The sequence below is a fragment of the Protopterus annectens genome, chromosome 9.part0, assembly GCF_019279795.1.
Source record: "Protopterus annectens isolate FY-2018-M chromosome 9.part0, PAN1.0, whole genome shotgun sequence".
Taxonomy (NCBI): domain Eukaryota; kingdom Metazoa; phylum Chordata; order Ceratodontiformes; family Protopteridae; genus Protopterus; species Protopterus annectens.
The window spans coordinates 1270903461-1270926502 of NC_056743.1; the positions used below are offsets into that span (position 1 = coordinate 1270903461).

The 23042-nt window shown below is 39.7% G+C and overlaps 1 protein-coding gene across 2 annotated transcripts in view; it reads left to right on the plus strand.

The window, feature by feature from the left end:
* The first annotated feature begins 17202 nt into the window (after nucleotides 1–17202).
* LOC122811992 (fumarylacetoacetate hydrolase domain-containing protein 2-like) overlaps nucleotides 17203–23042 on the plus strand; it is a 256975-nt gene continuing 251135 nt past the window's right edge. For both annotated transcript variants that reach the window (XM_044084200.1, XM_044084201.1), the window contains exon 1: nucleotides 17203–17313. The gene's annotated coding sequence lies outside the window, so the exon portion shown is untranslated. The remainder of the gene's footprint in view (nucleotides 17314–23042) is intronic.

Genomic DNA, 23042 nt, shown 5'->3' on the forward strand with positions numbered 1-23042 from the left:
TCCCGAAGTAATAACATTCAAAAACTGAGATAATAATAAAACGTTGCACAAAATGAATACACAACTGAAATTAAATCTTTAAGTTTAATGAATTTAACTTTGATTAACAAACTATGACCAACTTAGCATGTTTTTTGTGCTTCCCTTTTGAAGTTCTCAAAATAGACAATAGAAATCCCATTGTTTTTAACTTTAACATTATTTTTTACAATACTGAATTTTAGGTTTACTGAGCCAGCTAAGTGAATTAGCCCAGTATCTCATGAAGACAGATTACATCCAGATATTTCAGGCATAAGTAAGTTAAACATCCTTAGTTCATAATTACAGGTCAACCTATTTATCATCCAAGAAGCAGTAACAACTTTTTTATATAATTAAGTTCCTTTTCATTGTGACACAGTACCTTTCCTTTGATAATGACATTTCCATGTTCATACCAGGTATAGTAGTTACCTTATCCAAGAGGAACAGAAAGATAAGCCCTTTGCAGTCTTGTTCCTAGCAGGATTCTTCAGTGCATTATGATGGAACAATTCAAACATTACTGTAGAGGTACAGCAATAAGAAGGCTCCAGCGTATAGTGCTGCAGCAATCTTGATGGAGAAAGTCACATGCAAATGCAGCAGGCAATGGGAACAGTTAATGCAAAATAGCCATGGGCTTCCCAGGAGTATGATAAGCTGAGTAAAAAACAATCTATACTACACTATTTGAGGAGTGAAATGAACAATGTACACCATCTTTTTACAGTGTACAACAACTGATGGCTGCAGCAGGAGTGGGACTATTGGCACTACTGCTAATAGTACTGCAAAGCCATATTGGGGTGTGTGTGTGTGTGTGTGTGCATCTGTCAGTGAGTGAGTGTGTTTGTGCATATATAGGGGCATGTGTGGAGTTGTGTGTGCCCACACATGTGTGTTTCCACATGCATTCATGTGTGTAGGTGTCTGTGCAATGGGACTGAATGGGTTGATAGAAAGAACAGTAGTACTGTTACTTCATAAATGTGTTGCACTCATTTCAGAGACATACTAATGAGTTGTTAATAAGCTTTTGCTCTCCATGGCCCTTGCATTACTCTGAATAACATTTTATCGTCATAGTGTTAACTAGAGCACAGCAGTGAAGCACTAAAAGTGCTACAGCAATAATTTCTCTGAGGCCCACCCACAATATAAAAGAAAGCCCCCCCAAAAAAAAAAAAGAAAGAAAGAACCTCTCACTGTTGGATTAAGTTAACATATTCCAAACATCACTGAAGTCAGGCAAGTGGAAGCTGAGCAACAGTATTGTATACCTAAGGTTTTTAGTTTTATTTCCATTTCTTGAGCATAATCGAAGATCTTGAAATGCCACCATGTACATATTTTACTTCAACTGAGAATATGAAAACATGTTTTTGTTTAACCATAATTACTTTCTCACATTAGCAAATGCTTTACATTTTTGGACAATTTAATGGGCAGATCTACAAAAATTGCCAAATTATCCTATTTAAATATTAATTTCTTCTTCATATAAACACCTTTCCATATGTTAGCTTATCTAAAAGGACTTGTGTAATTTTGTGTAGCCCTGAGATTTCATCTTTAATGTGAAAAAAACAAGCGTATTATAATCTTTTTGAAGTACACAGTAAAAGCAGAAATGTTGCTGAACATTTCTTCAATAGTGGGCTTAAAGGCCAGCAGTTCAGTTTGTTTAGAAACACTAATAAAATATTTTCCTTTATTTTGATATCTTGCTCCACTTATTTTCAAGCATTCTGCAGTTAAGTGAAGCAAGCAGAATCCCTGGTATTAATCAAACACAGAATACTTTGCTCTTGGCATATCAGATGCCACTTCTTTGATTTTACAAAGTGGGTAATGCTATGTTTTATAGATTTACTAAGATTTGTTGAGATCGTTTTTATGCTGTTGGTTTATTTAGTAGGATCAGTCTGTTTCTTAAGACAGCCATTTTCTCCATGCAGTTTAATTCCTTGATTACACTTCAAAAAGCTAATAGAACTTTCCTGTGAACCTGTACTTCTGGTAACATTGCAAATATGTCTGAATATGAGAAATTGTTGGTAATAGCCAGAGCCAATCAATAACCTTCATACTCTTTAAGCAGCTTATAAGGATAAACATTTTTTTTCTTATCCACACTGTAACTTTGCACTCACAATGTGAAGTTTTACTGTGCTAAAACATTGAAAAGTCAAATGACCCAAAACAGAAGAAAAATCTTTAAAACAACTAGGCAGAAATTAATCTTGTATTTCTTATTCTGATATCCACATTTAGACAATTTCTGACCATAATTGAGCAATTTACACAATTGATGTATGCTGTTCTTTTTCAGATGCAGTGCTGTTTGAGCATGCATTATACTAGACTGTACACCCATGACTAGTCTGAATATCAAACTTTGATTATTAATTTTATGCTTTTATTCTCAGTTTTTCAGCTGAGTACCTATTACAGCTTTTCTGAACTTTTTTCTTGAACATTATTCACTTTGAGCACATTCTCAATAAATTCATGCCCACAAACCACAATTTTAATGACTTTCTCCAAGACATGTTTTTTTTCATCTGTAAATTAATGTTTTCACTTTACACATGAAAGCAAAATGACTTTCACCCACAGCTTCTACATGATACTTCTTTTTTATCATGTATGAAGTCACACCTGCTTGCTATACAAGGATTTCTCTTTCCCATGTTTTTCCATTCTCATACTTAACCACAGACGGCTTAAAATGGATTTACTCTATTTTACTTGTTCATAGCTTTTCCATCTTACACACAATTCTAAACACATACATCTCTTCGATGAAATCCTTTAGTTGTAACAAAATAACTTCACTTGCTTTGCATATGTCCCTCACTTTATTTAGCATTACAATTGATTCTCTTGTTAATCTGCTCCTAATGTCATCATATTGATACCACACACAATTCTGTCTTGAATCATTTATCATATGCATAGTCTTTGGCTCAGTTCACTAATTCAGTAACATAAGCATCTAGAGACTGTGATGAGCAAACAGCATCGTCTTTCTCAGGTAACAGTAGGTTTGAAATCAGTGTCTGCAAAGAGACAGGCCAACTTATCACAGGTAGAGGCATGGCTTGCCCTGCATCAGCTCATTGCACACCTGCCCCTTCAACATTAATGAGGGTGCACAGAGTGACAGGGCAAGAGTAAAACCCTGATCATCCTCACAAATGATGTTGCCACTCCTGGTACCATCAGCCATCATTCTCAAGGAAAAAATGAGCTGATAGGCTCCTGCTTGGTGGAGCAAATGGGTCAGTAAAGCAGCCAAGAGTGTTAGTGTGATGGTCAAGAGGAGGAAAGGAGACAAGGGAGCTACAAAACTGCAGTGTTTTCCCCTACTTCTGTGGTATATTAAGGAGAAGCTCTTGATGTGACATAGACTACCGTAATTCAATTAGCAGCTTGTGCTCTGAAGGAAGCATTATGTGGATTGCATCAACTCATCTATTCTAGGAGGAGGGAATTGAGTGGGGTAATTGGCTGGGTACAGATCAGCTATTGAACTACTAGTGGAGATCATGGTCATACAGGCATTCTTTCTGCAAAGAGGGCATGGCTTTGGTTGATTCATGAGCAGGGGTATAGACAGTTGCACCATGACCACATTGCACACCTTTCCTTGGTTGCTATGAATATAAATGGGGTGGAGAAATGTTGGTAGGATATATTAAGAAAAGACCCTGATGGATGTCTCGATAACAGCATCATGATCAGCTCTTGCCCAGTAGGATGGTTGAGCTGCAGATAGTTCTCATCCTGCATAGACCAAAAAGCCATATAGATGGTTGGTGGTTGATGGTTGGCAAGCCTCAGGGTTGAAAAAGTGTATTAAAAAATGCAATCTGTTGCATATAAAACTGCCTTAAATTATTAAACTGATTCTGACTGCAAATGATAAAAAGGAGCAAAACACATTAAAGAAAAGTACTAATTTAAAGCTGAGACATTAGTCCTTAGCTGTGTACCACAGAGGGATAAAGCCCTTACTGTGACCAAGATGACTCAAGATCAGTTCATAGCTGGGGAAATTGGAAGAGCCTGGGAGTGGCCACAAGAGAAGAGCAACTTATATTGGTATACTCTCCTGGGAGGTGGGTTATGGTGACTCCTTCCCTGTGGTGACCTGATGCTCTGGGGGAGGTGGGAGATGGTACAGGTTATTCCCACTTAGAACTAGTCACAGATGGAGGGATGCAGGTGAGATTGCCCAATCCAGTGCAATACTGCTTACAAAGGCATGTCAGAGAGAGGTCAGTTTTCCCTATAAGGGACATAGGCAGACTCTCCAGGTTAATATGGAAGCTCACATGACAACCAGAGGTGAGGCAATTCTGCATGTATAAGAATGTACTGACGGCTCCTCAATCAGCTCTTGCCTCACAGTGCAACAAATGATGTGGGAACAGCCATCATCCCATAAGATATAAACAGGCTAATAGGTCATAGGTTGCTGATGATGGCTGTCAGAGAGCAGAGCACAAAAGAAAAACAGCTGACGTATTAATTATAGGTGTCATTACAGTAGAACTCCAGACAAATAATCCATTCTAAGATTCACAGTGGCTCAGCCTGAGCTCTTTGATAGAGCCACAAGCTGAAGCCTCAGAGTCGGCATGGGATGCAGTACTGCTGTCAGTGGTGAGAGCTAAGCACACGCACAAGAGAAGAAGAGCATTTTCCAGTAAGAAATGTGAGGAGGACTTGCTGTGAAAATCATGTTACAACAGAAAAGAATGTATACAAGTTGGAGACTAAGTTGCAGACAATATACGGTCAGAAGGAATACAGTTTAGAATCAGTTTACAAAATAGGAGATCCCCTATACAGGAGTGAAGTTTTGCTGAACAAGTACTGACACCATTGGGAATAAAAACAGGGGTAAGAGCTCTTAAAGTTATGAAAATGACACAGAAATGTTAAAATGATTCAACAGTGGGAGAAAAAAGATTGTGCTACCAAGAAAAATGTAATCTGCATGTCAAATTTTTAATAGAAATAAGTACAAGTATTGGTCAGAAAAAGGGGCATGTTTTGTATGATTTTTTTTTGTTCTTGTGCCTGCCAACTGTCAAGTTTTTCCTCCATCAGACATTATACAGCCAATGGAGGCCATCATCCAGGCAGACATGAGGGCACTTTGTGCTGCTGCCAGCATCTTAGCAGTAAGAGAATTTTTAATTTTTTTATGGTTTAACCCTGCAGCCCCCCCCCCCCCACTGGAGATATGAGCTTTCCAACCAAGGCCCTGTCACTAGAGAACCGTGGTGGGAGCCACCCCCCCCTCCCCCAGGATGGACATACACATCCTCACTTCATGCACCAATGATCACATGAACAGTTAGTCAAACTAAGGCCACCTGGGCTGTGGTTAGGACTTTATCCCTCTACGCTGTCATTGCAGGTGTTGAAAGGGCATTGTAATACTAAGTATCCAAAAAGAGATTTCAGAATGTGGAGAATGGGAACCTGATAAGGTTTGGTTCCACAGAACATTACTAACTAGACAGTGAAATGAGAAAAAAAAAACAATACAAGGCCAGTCACTAAAGAGAATTAAAAAATGTCATGAAGCAACCAAAAGAAGGCGAAAAGGAAAAGTAAAATCAAAAATAAAATGGAAAAACCTCAACAAAATGGGTGAAAGTATCTTAGGAGGCAATCAGAAATGAAGAATCATCAACAATAATCAATGCATGAGAAAATCTCTAGAAGCTCTTGTCAACAAATGCATTATAAGGAAGGTAGCCAGTGGATATTCTAAACCTTATCTAGGCACACTGCAACAAACAAGATCTGGAGTAAGATGGGGGTACACAGTGAATTACAAATAAAAAGGAGAAGCTGAAGTTTGAGAATGTTTCATGAATGTCAAGCCTACTAGATACTGGTTCCGCAGTCCTTGTTGTAGATGAAGATGAACAACCACATGACTCTATCATTATGTTAAGTATGTAACTTCCAATTATACTACACAGGGGACGTTGTTCTAAGCTACCATAGTCTAATCTACCTTTTTAAAATATTGGTCACTTTTTTCATTATATTTTCTTTTTGTATTGAATTATCACTTGGGCCGTAGGCAAATCTGCATTCATATAAAAGTAATCAGACTATATTAACATAACAAACATACTTCACATCTTTTTTCTACTTTTTGTCTCGGCTGCTCCCGTTAGGGGTCACCACAGCAGATCATCTGTTTCCATTTCTTCCTGTCCTCTGCATCTTGCTGTGTCACACCAACCATCTGCATGTCCTCTCTCACCACATCCATAAACCTTATCTTAGGCCTTCCTCTTACCTGGCAGCTCCATCCTTAGCATCCTTCTCCCAATATACCCAGCATCCCTCCTCAGCACATGTCCAAACTAACACAATCTTGCCTCTCTGATTTTGTCTCCAAACTGCCCAACCTGAACTGACCCTCTAATATACTGATTCCTAATTCTGTCATCTTTCCTTCTGTACTTAGTTGCTCCAAGTACCTTGGTTCCTTTGCCAGTTTTCTCCAATAAATTCCAGCCCCTTCTTGCCTATTTTCTATATCTCTAGTTGCTGTCATCCCTATTAGCAGAATCTCCTTTCTCCATCCCTGTGTTGGTTTAGTTCTTAGAATACTTTTTGCTACTTTATGGATTTAATATTCTGTATGATTATTGTCATTCTCCTTAAGGGCCTGCATCCAAAATCCCAGTATCTCCTTGTTTCTTGAGGTTCCCCCATGTTTCATTGTCATCCCTTTCCACTTTGAATTATAGTTTTCTGCTTGTGCTATGTACAGGAGTCTTAACTGTGAAGCTCTGAAATACCCCTTCAGATCAGGTAATCCCAATCTGCCCTGTTCTACTGGAAGAATCAGATTATCCCACTTGACTCTCGTCATCTACCCCTCCCAGATGAAGTCCTTCAGCTCTTTATTAATTGCTACCCACAGCTTCTCCCTTGGTTGATAAAAATATACCTGACCTGTGTATAAGACTAAAGGGACTAAAAACATTTTGACTGTTTGTATCTTACTATCCTTATCCATATAAAATGTTTCCCTTTTCTCAGTTTCTGTATTATCTTTTGTTTAATCTCTTCCCACATCTTCTTAGCTACCACAGCAGAATCATTTTAATCCATATTCCTAAATACTTCATTTTATCATGCCCACATAAATATGGATATTACTGAACAAATTTATATGTGTGTACATAATTTACTGCTATTGCCTTTGTTTTAGCTTCATTAATTTTGTACCCTGAAAAGATTTGAAACTGTCTCAAAATGTTCCACAACACTATAATGTCTCTTTCTGTTTTTGTCAGGTATAAAATAATATCATCTTCAAAAAGAGCCAGCTTTTCTTGACTACCATACCAATTATATCCTTGAATTTCTGAGTCCCTTATTTTCTTTACCAGTGGTACTAAATATAATGCAAATAACAAAGGGGAAAGAGGACACCCCTGCCTGTTTCCTCTGCTCAAGAAGAAATTATCAAAGAGGACCCCACCCACTTTCATTTTCACCTTTGATCCCTCATATATTCTCCTAATCAACCTTATCATTTTTTCAGGAAATGTAAATGCTTCCATTTACCTGCTCATGAAGCCCCAGCCAGCTTATTGTTGCCAAATATTTTCATAAATTTCTTCAAAAATCTACCTCCTTTCCTATTTTTTCCCTTCTGGGCCCCCTAGACATATCTTCACTGGTGCAAATCAAATCCCAGTCCCCACGTATAGGTGATATTCCTTGATGAAAACTGATTATTTCTCCCAGAATTTTCTGAAGCTCCATTATGGCAGTTTTAGGTGGAATGTAAATGCATGCCAGTGTAATTCTCCTCCCTTGTCAGTAGCCCCTTAGCACTAAAAATCTGCCGTTATTATCTTTTTTATCCTCTTCTATCACTATTGGAGCTGCTCTTCCAATTAATATAAGTACTCCTCTTTTCTTTTGCCCCAGATATTGCACAGAATAACCCTCCTGAAAACCTTTATCAAATTTACATGTTCATCCTTTCCAAGTGTGTCTCCTGTAACACAGCTATTTGCACTCTATATTTTTTAAAATAGTTCACAATTCTTTCTTTTTTGTATATATCTGTGGGACCATTGACAGTTAAAGACATTACAGATAGCATCATTGTAATAAAAAGTTATTATTCCCACCTTTTATGTATAATACCTTTTTTGTTAAATGTCTAGTTCCAGCTTTTGTGTTACATGTACACACCGATGGCAGGTTGAACTTTTATATAGTTGTTTTTTGTCATATCCATTTGAACTTATATCACATCTTACAAAACTTTTTGTTTTATTGAAAGCCCTCAAGGGGGAACAAATACCCCCTAAAACCTATTAATTTAATACTAACACACAAAACTATGTACATCTTCATATATTGAAAATGTACCCTCCTAATAGGAACAAATGTCCCAAGTCCCACACAGACAAGACTCATAGACATGAGTTAACCTAAAATAAAGGTTATTCAAGCTAAGATGCATGGTGCAGTCTGTGTTTCTACTAAGTGCTAATTGGTTTTGTCTTATCTGTATAGCACTCCCAGCTGGAGAAACCATTGAATGCTTTCAGAGAACATTATCTCCTAGCCAGTTTCTCTTTTCTTTTTTTTCTCAGTCAGTCACTCTCCACCAGGCTGTAACCAGTTTTTATCAGATTGTCTCAATGGAAACAATAGAACCACTCAATCAATTTCTCTTTATGATATTGTTTCCATGGAGACATTGGGGGGGGGGGCAGATGCAGAATTCCTGTTCAGCATATATTCATTTGCTAGAAAAAAGTCTCATAGTACTCAGTGTTCTTTTTCATTTACTTGCTTTCTCGTAAAACTTGTTACTAAATCAAGTCTAAGGTCTTTAATCCAGTCAGTCATTCCCCCATGCAAGAATGAGAAAAAGCAAATTAATTTTTCTTTTGTCATGCTCTTTTTATTTTACAGGGCAGTGCCTTCATTTCTTAAAATTGAACAAGAAGAAAGAAAGAAGGGAGAAGGAAAGGAAAAAAAGAACGGCAGCACCTATTTACAATCCTTGTTACACTTAAAATTAACTAAGAAAATTTACTTTATAGCACACATAAACATACACCACAAAAATAGTACTATTAAGAAAAATATGTTTTACTTACAGTTAACTTTTTCCCCTGTCTTCCCCTCCTCAAAATATTTTTCTGAACATTAATGACATGAAGTAGGGCATATACTTTAGAGGCCCCTAAGTGTCAAACAAATTCTGAAAAAGTCAAATGTTTCCAGAGGGGTTTAGGACTCTTGCACAAATGCACTTTTTACCGAATTGTGAATGGGCGGGCATACTTACGTAAATGCTTTTCAACAAAGCAGCATTTTTGAATAAATATGCCTGTTGTGCCGGTCGTGCTATGGTGCGAATAAGAGAAAATTCCCTTTTCCCCACTGTAGTGCGATTTTAGAGTGAGAATATTAAAGTAGGGGGTAGGGGGTGCAGCCCCCTGTGTAAAAGTAGATTTAATGTTTTCTTTTTTAACATACTTTAGCGAAAGTGCTTTTTCGGTGAAAGCACTTTCATTCAAGTGTGTTCGGTGTTAGTGGATTCGGACTGTTGAACTTTCACTCAACAGTCCTAGGTCCTTCCAGAGTTTTTTGTTCTGTAATATTTCACAAATATAATTACTGCATTGTAATCCCATATTAAGTTACTAGTGTTATTATTGTTCATCTCCCTCTCAAATAATGACTCTGCTTCATTTTCAACATAATATTGATTCTTGTAGTTAACTTTTGTACTCCCTTCCTTCTCTCCAACATTTTCTGTTGAAACACTGGAAAAGGTTTCACAGGTTCACTCTTTCTGTGGTCTTTATTACCAAAAGAACAAGAAGCAGAGTGCTCTTCTGTTTCACAGCTCACTTTTCCTTGGACAAATTTTGTATTTCCTCCTTAGCATGTACTTCATCAAAAATGACTTTGTCCCTCCAGGGAAGAATACCTTGAAGACAGCTGGGTACAGCAGTTTGAATCTCACACCTGCATCTCAACATTCCCTGAATAGTGGAATGAATTTACTCTTCTTCTGCCCTGGTGTACAATGAGTAATCATTCTCCACAAATACTCTGCTGTCCCCCACTGTTAGTATTTTGTCCTTCCACCACAGTTTTGTCAGAATCAACTCATTCTGCTGGTAAGATTGCATCTTTACTAATAAAGGTCTAGGTTGCTTTCTCATACCAGGTTTGGAGCATGCACATGACATGCCCTTTCAACTAACAACTCCTGATGGGGAATACCAGTCCAGTTGCTTATTTGTGTTTTCATAAAAGTGATGCAGTCTGTTCCTTCCAGCTTCTCTGGTATAGCTGAAAATCTTAGGGTTTCCCTAAGTGCTGTGTCCTATAATTCTATTATTTTTTGAAGCATCTCTTCCTGAGCAGTCTCATGTTCAGCCAGACTTTTCTTCATTTCATCCTTTCGGTTTTGTAACTTTATCACCTCATCTGAATATCTGTTTAAAGCTTCTTGCATTTTCTCCAGCCTTTTGTTGTTTGCATTGATATACTCCATCAGTGTTTTGTACAATCTAACCAGGTCTGTGTGCAATTATCTTATATCATCCTGTAAGTTTCTGGAAGTCATATCTGGAGGTTGCATTGCTTTTTGTTGAACAGTTGCAGAACTTTCCACAGTTAGTGTTTCTTCCTCACTTTTTTAGCTGTTTTTTCCAGGTCCTCTGTATTCCTTGTTCCTGGCATCCAGGCAATACACTCACTAGCCAGTTACTGAAATTTACCCATAAACACAAAAGTCTACTGCCCTTCTCTGTTGAGTTTCTGTTTTCACACTGGGAGAGCTAGCATTAAGCTTTTACTCAATGTGCAACCATCCTGGAAGTCAAGACATCATGAATTCCATGCAAATGTTTAAGAATGTCATACAAGATTATTGCCACTGGTACATCTCTACTTATTTATTTATTTATTTCAGTTTGATTACCGGGGAAGTCCACTGGGCCAAGAAGTAGCCATTTTCAGAAAAGCTCCAAAAACAGTACAATCAAGGTTACATACAGTAATGGATGATAATACAATGTCACAAACAGTTAAGAATATGTGAGATGCAGTAGTAGGCAATACAGTAAGGATTACATAAAATACAATCATAAAAGTACAATGTCCAAGATGCAGAGTATGCAAAGAAAAAAAAGTTAAATTTTTTTTTTTTGCTACATATGAACAGTATTTACATACTTACTTCTAAGAATTGCACTTGCAGGATCATGTGTTAAGACACAGCACTCTCCAGTTTTCTCACTTGTCAATGAAAAGAAGCCTTTATGAGCATTTTATAGGGAAAACAGTTATAATAACAAAAAGCAATGGCTTTTACAAAGAGTTGTAGAAGTTCTGTTCTGAATTTTAGGGTTATTTGGAGCTGAAACTCCCGAAGAAAACATTTTAAAACTATTTTCATGGGAATCATAAAATAAAATACAGTTCACTATTGAAAAGTGGTGGATCAAAGGGTGGAGTCGGATACACTATATTAGATAAACTAACACCTTTAAAAAATTCTTGACACTCAGTAAAAGAAAAGAAACTTACACATGATGAATGACTTACTAAAACCAAAGTAAGTGCTGATTTTTTGCTACCAGGTCTGTCCTCTTTAGACAGTAAGGCTATTTTTTTTCATTCTCTGTCTACCAAAGGCTATGTAATAAAATCAAAATCTAGGGCTGTGTGCAGTGGCAGTATCAGTGAATAACAGGAAGTATTTCTCTTCATTCATGAGCAGCAAGTAAGTTGCAACTTTCTGGTTTAGACAAAAATGTGCAAAGTGGAGGCAATCTAACAATTTTTTTCCACCAGTAACCTGAATTTGGGAATGGTCTCAGGCCACTGGCAGGGTTGGCAAGGAGAACAGGATGAAGTGACTAGTGGCCAACTTTTCTTATCTTAGGGGGTAGGTTAGGGAACCCAGTGCCTTGGCAGCCACTAGTGGACAGCAGCAGCCTTTCAGGACATCTCAGGGTAAACAGAGAGATGAAAATAATATCCTGATGTCATTGCACTGTAGACATCTAGTCAATAACTGGCTGCTGTGAGAAAGATGGCTCCCAGTCCCATGTGTGCAGCTGTCCTTTGGATACTCTTCATCCCTAACATTGAATCACTATGACACCAATTCCTGAGGAGTAGGGTGGCCCACCTGGAAAAGGATGTGTTTGTGGTATTGAGCTGGAGGAATAGAGAGATACAAGGTTCTGTGGATCATAAACTGGAGGGGACCAACTGGAGGCTCTGTGGAGGTCATGGATCATAGTAAAAAATGTTCAGTCAAACTGTGCATAGAGGGTTAAGTGGCTGTGGCACAAATGTCTGTACATGATGCTTTTTTACTGGATGCTTTTCTCACACTTCTTACTATCAAGCCTTCCCCCTAACTGGATATCCTTTTGTTCCCCAGTAGTGGAGAGTACACAGATCCATCTGGGGTGGGATGTCATACAGGCAGAAAATAGGGTTACTTGTGGTATAATGAATGGCCTGATTGCTTACCTGGTGGTGACATGGGCACTTGTGACACTGCAAGGATTGTTTATGCCCTTCTGTCCATATGTGTTTGTTCCTCTGCATGCACTGGCAAGTACTACTATAACTAGCTTGGGTAGTCACACCCACACCTTTTCTGAATGTGTTCCATACATCCTGATACATCTCTGCTTTCTAAAGAAGGTTATGTTGGCAGAGCAGTGGGACTCACTGTCTGGCACCACCATTTCTCCCACCCAGGATGGTCACACTCATCCTCCCTCCCTGCATAATTATCTTCAGATAGGCTGACATTTTATTTTTGTTACTGGCCTTTATTTTGGCCTTTTATCCTTGTTTCATTTTAGTTAAGAAATCATTTTGTAAGAGAGCCATAGTGACACTTTTTAAGAGCTTAATCCTACCATGTTTGCTAGGTTGACCTCTGCTAAGCAGTAGGTAGTTATCCACATTAGCCCCATATAAAATATTTGAAACAGAGGTTATTCACTTACATAGTGATCTGACTCCTTCATGCCTTGAGCCTCTCATTGACCGCTTTCAGTAATAAAACTTCTGTTCAGGTCTCTACTAGAGTCTATATTATATGCTCAAAGGTTTAAAACTTCGACTCTTATATGATCGACACCATATGAGCAAAGTTTTAAAACTTTGAACAAACAGTAAAAAAATTAAAAAAAAAAACTTACTTGAAATCTCCAGGCAGGGGGGCAAGCCCCCCCCTGCACTCCACCACTACTTAAATATATCAACTCCGAGATCGCACTACATTGAAGTAAAGGGAAATATTCCCTATGGTGATCTCCGTTAAAACTTGCGAGCTTTCAAAAGTTCGCTCATATGGTGTCGACCATATGAGGCTCGAACTTTTGAATGTTCGAGATTACTAATGGAACCCCTCTACGACATTCATACTAAATATTAATATTACTTCCCATCATGCAGGACAGCAGAGGATCACAGGATCATAGGAAGTTACTAGGCTATTAACCCTGATGCCCTTAAAAGCCTAGCCAAGAATTTAGCCCGTGTTCCGACAAGTTAGCACCCAATGCCCCTGTCCAGCAGGGACACAGGTGGAATCCCAGGGGTGTATTTTCTGTTCCCTATCCAGTTATCCAGGTTGCACTTAAAAAGGGATTATGAGGTACTGTGCTTGACATGGAGAGGGAGTCTATTCCACAGAAGGGGGAATCTCTGGGACACAAATCTGTCCCACCAAGTCCTATTGATGTCACAGACCAGGTTGGGATCATGCATGTGGGTTACTCGAGTGGATCTTGACTTGTGGATATGCAGCAGCCCATCAAGGCGGGGTCTGAGATTGCTTTGTATGCCAGACAGAGGTCACCTCTGAGGAGTCTGTATTAAACTGAGTAGAGGGACAGGGCTTTTAGCCTATCTGTATAGGACAGATGTTTGAGGACCTGGATTCTCCTAGTGAGGAAACTCTGTGGTGTCTCCAACTGCTGCTTGTGCTTTGTGAGGTACATGAAAGGGACACCATACTCAATAATGGGTCATAAAGGGGAAGAATACAGGGATGTTATTACCTCCTTGTCCCTAGATGAGATACCCTTACTAATGAGGTGGGCCATGTAGAAAGCTTTCCATACAACGGAAGCAATATGGTGGTCAAAAGTTAGTTTGCTGTAATCCTAGGTGCCCAAGTCCCTCACAACTGATTGCATGCTTAGGGCCTTGTTATTATTGTGATATTTTGTGAGGATGTCACTCTTCCCATACGGGATGATGATGCATTTTTTGGCATTCAAGTTTGAGGCCATGTTTCTGGAACCAGTCATTTATTTGGGTGAGACCCTCTTGGAGGATGTCCACATCACTAGGGGAATTGATGGCAGTGCCCAGCTTGCACTCATCTGCAAACCTGGTCAGCCATAGCCCACTGGCTTTGGCCTGCACCTCAGAAAAGTATATCCCAAACTACAGAGGCCCAAAGACCAATCCCTGGGGTACACCTCTCATTATGGGTGTACTGCTTGAGGTGGCTTCCCCTATTTTGACTAGGTGGGTTCTATCAGTGAGCCAATTTGTTACCCATCTGGTAACATATGGATTGATGCTGAGTTGAGAGAGTTTATCTAGTATACCTGAGTGGGGAATAGTATAGAAGGCTTTGCCCAAGTGAAGGTAGGAGATGTGCATTGTCTTCCTCTCATCCATGGCAGTGGTGACTGTCTCAAAGAAGTTGACCAAATTTAACAGGCATGACCTGCCCTTGATGAAACCAAATTATGTGGGATCAAGTGTTTGGAGCTTGCTAATGTCCTTGTTAATGAGGTCCATGGTAGTCTGTTCCATGGCCTTGTAGATCAGGCTAGTTAGGCTGATGGGTCTATAACTTCCTGGATTGGTGGATACTCCACCTTTATGCAAAGGGATGACAGTGGCTGTCCTCCACTCAGCTGGGACTAATCCGGTACTCAGGCTTTGGTTGAATAGGGTGCCTAATGGTGCTGCAAGTTCCTGCCTGAATTCATGTAGGCTGCAACCTGGGATGTTATCAGGTCCCATGAAGGCTGTGTTTTTTTGCCTGTGAGAGGGCAGTGATGACTTGCTCCCTAGAGATAAGTGGAGGAGGGCAGGTGCTGGGGATGTCCTGATTTACTAATGGGGGGGGCAGAGGGGTGAAGTTTTCACTGAACTTGTCTGCCAGCAGGCTGGCTATATCTACGGCATGTGTGTATGTAGTGTCCTTGATCACCTGTTCTGAGCAGATCTGAGTGCTTCCTTTGAGACTGCGGACATATGTGAAGAAGGCCTTATGATTGTCTTTAGTAGATGCAGCTAGTTTGGACTCGAAGTTTGCTTTGGAGGATTTCACTAGTGCTCTTATTTGTTTGTTCAGGCTAAGGAAAGATTACTTCCAATTAGACACCTGCTTCTTCTTGGTCCTGGACAGCAATTATTTTTCCTTCTATTACAGAGTTTATTTATGGTAGATGTCCACCAGACAGATTTACTCTTCCTTGAGGAGGAGGATTTTGTTCTGTCGGGTATTCCTGATTCCATGCAGCTACACATAGTTAATGACATCAGAGAATCAGATCCAGAAGACAGGGCCAATCTATTGGCCACCACTGGGTGATTCTAATACAGTACTTCAAGAGGATTAAATGTTTAATGCCCATAAAGAAAGAGTTCAGTACTTTTGTTGTTTAATTATAAGATATCCTGAAACCTATTCCAGGATCCTGACAAAGATAGTAATGTATTTTCATTACTCCCCGCCCCACAATAATATAGTCATGTTTCTGAAAAGACGTTGTAGTAAACTTGTAGTACTAGATGACATGTCTTCCTATTTTTCCATCAGTGTTCTCAGGTTTTAGCTTCCCAAATACTTGAGTATTAGTGGTAATCTGTAAACCTTGTTGCAGACATGAAAAAAAACTTTACTCAGCTGTTTTTACAGTATTTGTGTTTCCTCCTCTTACTCTGTCACTTCATCTTGGTTTTTCTGCTACTTATTCTCTAAAGTTTTCAATTGCATCTTTTCTGCTGCATGTATTACTGCTGTTTTTAGCCTGTTTAAATTTTAAGTGTTATTCTAAGTTTCTTACTGCACCCCCCCCCCCCACACTCCCCTAACTAAATATACTAACTCTGAGATCACACTACAGTGGGGAAAGGAGGAATGTTCACCATGGTGGCCAAGTGGGTAGCTACCTAGAGTTTTTCATCGGTGTTGCAAGTATTCATTTATGTGAACTTTCGGTGCTTTCATCTCAGTGTTTAGAAAGTGAGGTAAGTGGTATTTCGATCATTTATACAGACACACACACAGATATATATATATATAAATAAGCACAAACACAGACTACATATATTAGCTGTTGACAGCTTTTATATATGAACGCCAGCAAGTTGTAAACTTTGAGGTCAAACCTGTTAAGCTTTGAAATTATGAACAGCCCAGGATGAAAATTCTAAAAGGTGCAGGATTTCTCATTCAAATACCCATGGCATGCTGTCTTATCTACTTTGACTTTAGTGGCAGAGACTCCATAACTATGTTTATTCTGTGGCCATCTATAGTGTAATATGAAGAGGTTTCTTTTGCAGAGTTTTTCACAGATGTGGATGTGGTGGGGAAGGTGACTGGCAATGAAAGCTTAGAAAACAGTACATTAAGATACTGGGGAATCATTAAAGACATAAAAATGCATGTCAGTCTGGGAACTAAATCTTGGAAGTTATGGCACACATATTGTATGATAAATGTTGAGAGTTTAGTTTATACAATATTATTGAAGAGTGCAGTTTTACAATGACCTGAGAAATGGTTAAAATGGAATTTGATAAAGCAAGGAAGTGTCACCATTCTGGAGACTGGTAAGAGTCAGAACTTCATCTCTGTGTATTAAGATACAAACAGAAAACCAGATCCCGTAAGAAAAATGTGGTGAATAATTCTTTTGAATAAATGCCTTTGTACTCTATTTAAAAGGGATCAGAGTACAAAAAGCAGGGTTACAGCAGCTAGTAATAAAAAGTTCCTGGTTAAGATGATTTTACATGCCAATACCTTATGCTGTATTTTTATAAGGCGTTCACAGAGGATGCATAAATTATAGTGCTACCAATTGGCAATGATTCCCATAGTCACAGTATTTGGCAGCAGTAATCCATTTCAAGTTTCAGCGGCCATTAAAGTTCAGTCTGCAGCATTTTGGGATCAAACAAGAGAAGGTAAGCTACAGCTGTGTTAAGTAAACATTTTTTTTCTCTGCAGTCTTAATTTCTTATCAGATATTCATTTGGACTTCTACTTTACTGCTGTGCATTTTTGTTTCATAAACAGAAAGCTGATATGCTGTGTGTTAAGCTTTTATAGACATTAACTACATAGCTTTCGTTTCAGTTTAATTTACCAAGCCACGTTCCTTCAAATGAAGAATAAATGCACTGATGTGTACTTTTTCTGCAGGGTTTTGCTTTATAGTTAGCATTTCTGTAAGACATATTGGCATAATAAATAAATAAATAAATGCCTTTCTCCAAGCTTTCCTTATAGAGATCAGATATGTTTTCTATGCATCATACAGTGCACCAGGACGGGTCAAAGCAAATTTCTAGGACCGCCCACTGCACTACAGAGCTGCAGAGCTGCATACTGTTAGCAAGCCTTTTGGTTCCTACCCACCATGGTGTTGGAATACCAAGCAAGGCTCACAGAGCTAAAGCACTGCACATGCAGTTACGTAATGGGAAGGGACAAGCTGCTGTCATTATGTACAAGATTTGTAAAAACCTCTTCCAAGAGATTGCTTATGACTTGAATAGCGTCTACTTCCAAAATACCAAAATAATGTAGTTTTAAATTTAACAGCAAATAAACACAAAAAAGAGGACTCTTGTTCCACCAAAAGTAAATAAAAGTAACAGAACTTGAAATTCAGTACTACATTTTATCAAATTATGTGAATAAGAAGTAATTTATTTATGTATTCATTCATTTATTTCTTTGTAAGAAACATCTAGCTGAGTTTACATAGAGTTAAGGTATAACAGCTGGTCCCAGGATTTTTCCATGTAATAGCCTATAGTCACATACTACAGATACTGTATGGGAGATCACTGCAATACAGTTAGAGATACATTGTGACGTCAGTGTTTATTAATTAGTTGTAGTTTCTGACTAAAGGGAAAGTAACCATAGATGCTTGCTATCAGGTATGTCCTGAAAGGTACATATCATTTTGTGACTTAACATATACTACCATGTAACAGTTTGTATGCAGAAATATTCCAAATGGAAATCTGTGTTTTCATTTTGAAAGTCAGCATTTAAACAGCCTTATTAATAAATGCAGTATGATCATTCAGTATTACATTTCTTCTGTATCTGGTGCTGTCCATACATATTAGCTTGCCTTCCTACAGCATAGCTTATATTTTTGAGTTACTAGATTTCTAACCTACTTTATGCAGAATGAACTTGGAGATAGTTTCCTCTATGATGACTTCTAACAGGAAACTTGGCAGATGTGGTTTTACTTTGATTGATTTGCTCTGTAAAAGCCCAGAGCTAGGTAAGGCCATTCATTCATGTGCTTTTTTTCCTTCCCTATATTCTGGTCTTCATGACAATGGAGGTATGGACACTGTGCATTTCTCATTCTGAACCATATCCAACTACACTATCATCTGTCTTCCCATTACATTTCCCTGTTGCTGCTGCTGTTTTTGTTGCATGCCCGTGGACAGGGACAGCAATCATACTTTTTCACAATTAAGTGCAACAGAAATAAACTACTTCTAAGTGTTTGCATACCCCATTCACTTCTATGTGAGGACTGCAGCACCCCAGCCATGCAACGTTCCAAGTCATTCACTCCCTCCCATTCTTTCTGCAAAAGCACATCCACCACCTTTACCATCATCTCTTTCTGAGTACTGCAGCAGAACAGCTATGTACAATCCAACTTTTCTCAGCCTTGAATTCTACATAGCACCACCATCCTAATATGTCATTCTGATCTAAACAGTTGGACAGTCATGCAAAGAGTACCTCATCTCCCCTTTTTCTTTTACTATCTAGATACTCTGGAAATGTTTCTGTGGCTCATGCAGCATAACTGTAGACTACCCAGAATGTATTTATCATCTGGCAGTGACAGCTTTATGAATGATAAGCTGGCAAATCTGTAGAATATTCTGGAAAGGATGTAAGTACAAAGTGACAGGTCTTAACTTACATTGTACATAGTTATTTCTTTACTCAGGTATGCTCTGCAGACTGCCATCAACCCCTGAAAAAAGTACACTTTCTGCTACTATAGGAACATCTGTGGCAGCAGATGGAACATGCAAACACCCACCGGCTGCAGCCTCATGAGAAATATACCTTATGAAGTGCAGTCCATTATAAGCTACCTGTGTGACTCATTCACATCCTGTACCCAAAGTACCTGACTCCAGCCAAGCTTACAGCCCTATATTATATACCACATTGTATCCAGTCATCCATTACCATCTACTTCCAGTTAGAGACACTGTTAACCGAACACTCTGCCAGTGTCCTACTTTGCTTTTTTCTTTACTTATTTCTTCACCCTCAACAGTCCACGTCAGTTCCTCATCCTTGCTTACCATTAGCAGCAGAGTTGCTTTCTGTGAACTTGAGATGTCTTTTCAGTAGCTGACATGGTTCTGGGGTACATGTTATTCCAAGTATTTCAGTGAATGAGTATAATTTGTTTTAACATTTTTGTTACAAATGTTTAATATGCCACATATGCACTGCTCCCCATTACACGTTAGTAACTAAGTACTACATTTAGTACTGTGCACTTGTGATTTATGTTATATTAGAAAACTAGCACAGAATGTTTCACATGTGTGAACCATCTTGTTCTAGGTATTGCTAATGTGATTCAGACTTCTAGTGGAAGAAATTGAAATACCAGTCTGGAACAAGAATATATTTTACCCTGGAATGCTGTAGTTTTCCAGGTCTGAATGCCATGTTTGACAGTAAAGTATGTTTAGGTTAGATATATTACATTTGTTATAAAACATTACTGGTATGAACCATTAAATGATGTAACTGTTTTCTGAGGGTGCTTAGTGCATCAGGAAAACTTACAAAAGACATTTCTCTAATACTGCTCTGACACCAGTCTAATCCAAAGAAATGACAGGGGTCAACATTACGCACATCTGTTGAACTACAGCTCTGGTATTACGCAGTTCTGTTACAAAAGTAATTTATAGCACTAACCATGAAATCACCCTGTGTTGACTGACCAGCAACATTGCTGTGCATCACCGTAGTGTACTACTAAAGGAGTGTTTTGAAAAATAACTCTGAAAATGGCTCTTTGTCACAGCTCTGTGGGTGTTTAATCTTGTACATTTCCATTTGAAATGCTGTCTCTTTTAGGCACTTAGACAAAAAAGTTTAGAATGAGTCAGATAAATATATTTACTTAACAGCCAACTAATCATTCACAACAGAACCACAAAATGACAGAAGTCTAGCCTGGTTCCCTAGCTCTGAGGGACAGAGCCCTTACTGCATCCCTGGCAACTGGGTTTCATTTAGCAGTCTTGGCACTAGAGAAGCAAGGCAGGGAGGGAGAGGAGTGAAGGGGTGTGCCCAGTCTCCTCTCCTGCGGGGGTAGATGTGTAGTAGGTGCTGGGAAGCACATGGGAAACTGTGATTTCTCTGGTGTACACTGGGAATACAACTGCATGTGCTTAAGAGGAGGAGGTAGGGCTGTATATCCTTCTCTGGTTCTACAAGCTTGGTGTTTGCATGAAAGTACAGCTCTGTACACTTACCATAAATGTAGATGTTCGAGCGTATTTGTATTCACTGCTGCAGTCATCACATTTGGGTTATCCCTGCCAGGGTAGTCCTTGGCTGGCCTGAATACCAGAGGCTTAGTATTTCTGTGTCGGTTGATGTCGCTTCAGGACTGATGTCAAGTCGTCAGTAGTATAAAGTAAGGCAGCCGACACCATTACATCAGCTTTTCTTGCCCTAACCTGTCAGGAGCTAGGTTCTGGTGGAAGAACCCCAATAGTGGAAAATAAATACCAATATGTCCCTTGTAAGGAAAGAGGAGAAAGGGGGATGGAGGGAGGGAAACCAGGACTGCAACAGTAAATACACTTGAACATCTACATTTATGGTACATGTACACAACTGTACTATGTTCTTCATGTTTCACTGTTGCAGTCATCACATTTGGGTTGATTCCCAAAGCTGAGGAATGGGTGGAGGCAGTCAAGGAAACTAGGGGCTGGCTAGGATGCCCTGCAAGACTGCAGAGGCAAACCCTGCCCTGGATTTGGAGAAGAGAGGCAGCTGGTAATGTTTGGTAAAAGCATGAACAGATATCCAGGTGGCAGCCTCCAGGACGTGTCTGGTGGGGACTCCACTGAGGAAAGTTGCAGAGGTGGAGGCTGTTCTGATGGAGTGAGTCCTGACCCCATTGGGGGGAGGCTTTCCATGTTGTCTGTAGCAGAGATGGATGCAGTATGCTATCCATTTGGAAATGGTTTATTTGGAGATAGCTTTGCCTTCTGCCCCTGTAGCAAACCTAGCCAGCAATTGATCAGACTTTCTGAAGGATTTAGCCCTGTCTGAGCTGTCTGAGCACATCTAGAGAGTGCAGAATCCTTTCCCTTTTCTTCTGGGGATTAGTAAAAAAGGTGGGCAAATGAATGGATTGGTTGAGAGCCACACTGGACACCACCTTGGGCATGAAGGATGGGTTAGTTCTGAGGGATACCCTGTCAGCATGGAAGACGATGAAGGGTTCCACAGCCATGACCACTTGCAGCTTGGAGACTTTTCTGGCTGAAGTGATGGCCAGAAGGAAAGCTGTCTTCCAGGAGAGAACTTTTATCTCTGCAGAAGTAGCTGGTTTGAAAGGGGGCAGGGTGAGCTTTTCCAACACAAAGTTAAGATCCCAAGCTTGGGTTGGTGCTCTTCTGGGTGGCCTCAAGTTGCTAGCCCCTCTTAGGATCTGTTTGATCAAAGGGTGTGAGAAAAGGGGATGCTCAGTGGGGAAATGAGCAGAGATAGCAGATACATGAATTTTTATAGAGGAGAAAGAGAGGTCACTGTGTAGTAGGTCAGCTAAGTAATCCAGGATGGGGGGGGGCTCTGCCGTATTGGCTACCTTAGCCTGGATCCAGGTGCAGAATCTTTTCCATTTGTCAGCATAAGACTTTCTAGAGCTAGGGTGTGTGGTCTCACGTATAACATCTAGAACCTGTTTACTGAGGTTGGCAGATTGATCCGGGGTTAGGGAATAAGCCAAGCTGCCAAATTGAGTGTCTGCAATTGGGGATGCATGAATTCCCCTTCACTCTGGGTCAGGAGGTTTGGAATCTGAGGAAGATGCCATGGTGACAGTGGGGACAGGCTGCACAGCAAGGGGTACCAGTGCTGGTGAGGCCAGTCTGGAGGTATAAAAATTGTCCTTGGTTTTTCCTCCTTTATTTTGAGCAGTACCCTGGGGGATGAGAGGTAGTGGAGGAAAGGCATAGACTGATAGATTGACCCAGGGAAAGGACAGGGCATCCACTTTCCAAGCCATGCAGTGATGCTCCCTGGTGCAGAATTTGCTGAGCTGATGGTTGGTGTGGGAGGCAAAAAAGGTCGACATTCTGGGTACCCCATTTCTGAGTTGTTAGGGTGAAGGTTCTTCTGCTGAGTTGCCACTTGTGTGGGTCCAGAAGATTTCTACTTAATAGGTCTGCCAGAGAGTTGAGAGAACCTGGTAGGAATTGTGCTAACAGGTGCAATTGCATAGCAGAGGATGTGTGCCAAAGGGTCATGGCCAGCCTGCATAGAGGGTAGGAGTGAGTCCCTCCCTGCTTGTTGATATACCACATCACAGTGGTGTTGTCTGTTTTGATCAGGAGAGCCCCTAGGGAGAGAAGGGGCTTGAAAGCTATCA